Below are 3038 nucleotides of genomic sequence, written 5' to 3'. Positions count from 1 at the left end.
CTGTAATTGGTTTGGGGAATTTTTAAACTGGCCGTTAGTACAGGTGGCCGGTGTTTGCAGGGGGCCGGTAACACAGGTTTTACTGTAGTTTAAATCGAAAAGATTAAATCTTAATACAAAATTGTATATACAATTATTACAATTATAAACTATATATAAGTAGTTTAATATCCAAAACATGTTTTTGATTTTATGTAATGTAATGAAAATCTTATTTGTAAATTATTGGTTACAAATGTTTAACAATAGGAAATATTCAAGAATAAATAAAATAAAAGTTTAATCCTAACAACACAAAACATTCCAGGAATGTAGGTACTACCGTTCTATTCCGTGAACATCTATCTGATTAAATTATGGGTGGAAAGTTACCACAAGATATTCTATGAACATAGTACAATGTCTTCCTGGAGGGGTAAAATTTTCCATTACAAGATTTTAAGAGAGGCCATTTACTATTAAATTTGCGTTCATTTTCAAATTTGCCGCGCGAGTATCTATGTAGCGTCGCGTGGTCATTGGCATTCATTGGTCATCACATTTCATATATTTATTTCATTTTCATGGATAACCGATAACCTAAAAATTTAGTAAACATTTTTATTGGAAAAAAATGCATCGATAACTGTCGATAAGGGGGTGTGGGAAATGGAAATTAGTGGCTTTTTTGCTGTACTGTCTACTAGTTTTTGCTCTGGGTTCTAGCTGGATCTCTTGTTTAAACAATTTTGTAAGTATTATAAAATCCGTTTTCAATTTTCTTTATTTTTTATGAAACGAATCATTTATGCATGCATATTATTACCTGTAAATAGTACCTATTTCTTTTGATTTTTAATTGTAAAGAATAGAAAAATTACCGTTCTTTTTAATTTTTTTTAGAATCGGCTGAAAGTGGTCTACAAAAAAAAACCAAGGAGGAAATGTATAGCCTTGTGGCTATGAAAGGCAAAAGAGAGATATAAAAAGTGTATTGGCTAGTTGGAAGAAAGTCCACATTGTCCATGCATAATAAGTTATTACTTTATCAACAAATATCAAGAAGATAGCAGGAATAAGTCACGAGCAACAACTTCATAAGTTCAAGAATATTGAGGAAATCCAGCTCCTCGATACTACTGGGCAAACTAGAAGATTGAAGAGGACAAAGCCTTTTGAACTAGTTTGAGTGATAGGTGATAGTGAAAAACGGAGCATAGTGCTTGTGTGCTGTGCCTGTGTATGTTAGAATAGTGCACGATCTTGTTAGATTAGATAAGAGACGCTATGGGGTAAGCTCTTCATTTTAAGAAACAGTAGTAATTTAGGTTAAATTAAAATTGCTCATTGGTCAGTTATGACCAGATTGTTTTTTTTATGTTTGGCAAAAAGGGCTTAAGTCAGAATTGCACATTGATAATGTTTTGATGATTTCTGGACCAGAAAAAAACTGTTGTAGATGTAAACTGTATGTACAGTAGAATCTACTACAGTACTGTAGAAATCATCAAAACATTATCGATGTGCAATTCTGACTTAAGCCCTTTTTCCCAAACATCAGAGAATTGTAATGTACAATAATTCTCCTATCTGCTTTTTCATGAATTTTGTAGGAGACGAAAAACCATTTTTAGGATCATCTGCTTTCACATGTAAATTTTGACATGTTTTGTAGTAAATAGATAGTTGAATTTACTACAAAACATGTCAAAAAATATATGAAAACAGGAGGTGACTATAAAAAAAGTTTTTAGTCTCTCTTACAAAACTCATGAAAAACAAATCGGAGATATGTCACATCGGTGACTATATCCAGGGAATGTCTAAAAAATATACTTTGATGTCCCAAGAACCAAATATAACCTACAGTCCATCTAATTTACTTACCGTTGCACGTCATTATCTACGCCAGAGATCTAAGTTGACATAGTTGCCAAAGTATAAAAAGATCCTGAATTCATTTTAAATCAAATTTATCACATAATTATTGTAAACGTGGATTATACAACAAAACAAATTAATATTCAATGTAAATAAGTAAAAACTTAAGAAATAGAGAACAAGAATTAAGTTATAATCTTTTAAGATTTGCAGTGCAAGCGTTTTTGCACTGCATTGTTAATAATTAAAAAACGGCAACTCTTGGCAAAAAGCCTGTAGGTTTCTTTGTATAAGTATGTCTACAATAACAACTAAAAAAGTTGTCAGATACCTCGATTATTCCAAGTCGTTATAAAATTAGGTGAAATTTATATTTTTATAGTAGAGGATCTTTTTATAGTAAAGTAAATAATAAAAACAGTAAATATAATAAATAAAACAGATACTTATAGTAAAGAATATAAACAAATATGAAGTGTCATCACCGCAACTGTCAAATAAATGTTACCAATTTATTCTAAAATGTCACCTTCGTTCGATTACAGTTACAGTGTGATCCGAACAAATCTGCTTCATAAAAACGCTTTATAATCCATTTATACAAATTAAATGAAACATATTATTGTGTATTTCTTTAGGTTAACATTAATAGAAATCTTCAAATATTATTTTTACGCGTATATAATAAAATATGTCTAGTGGCTGTAATTCCAGTGTACTCGGCAAAGTGATTCTAAAAAAGAACACACCTACCGCCTAAATATTTCGTGTTGGTATCATGCGACGTCACAGGCTACGACGCGGATGACGTGCAACAGTTAGTAAATTAGACGAAGTATGTAGATATATACAGGGTGTAACAAAAATACAGGTCATAAATTTAATCACATATTCTGGGACCAAAAATAGTTTGATTGGACCTAACTTACCTTAGTACAAATGTGCACACAAGAAAAGTTACAGCCCTTTGATGTTATATATTATATATATAATAGCACTAAGGGCCTTAGAGGCCCATGGCTTGAAAAGTTTGTTTTTTTCTTCATTTTCACGTTTCTTTATGTACTGAGATCTTCTCTGGCTTGATATGTGATTTTTCTTCATTCCTTCCTGTTATTCATTTTTCTTTTCTGACCCTGTAGCACCATTCTTTCCAAATCTTTTTCGACCTCTTGCTT

At 31.2% G+C, this 3038-nt stretch overlaps 1 long non-coding RNA gene across 1 annotated transcript; it reads left to right on the top strand.

Annotated features, from left to right (window-relative positions):
- Positions 1 to 571: 571 nt before the first annotated feature.
- LOC126881374 (uncharacterized) lies at positions 572 to 1823 on the top strand. Its single transcript, XR_007696826.1, has 2 exons — positions 572 to 730; positions 883 to 1823. It is a non-coding gene; the product is annotated as an uncharacterized LOC126881374 (long non-coding RNA).
- Positions 1824 to 3038: the final 1215 nt, after the last annotated feature.

Source organism: Diabrotica virgifera, chromosome 3 (assembly GCF_917563875.1).
Source record: "Diabrotica virgifera virgifera chromosome 3, PGI_DIABVI_V3a".
Lineage (NCBI taxonomy): Eukaryota > Metazoa > Arthropoda > Insecta > Coleoptera > Chrysomelidae > Diabrotica > Diabrotica virgifera.
This window is presented reverse-complemented; position numbering and strand designations above follow the sequence as displayed.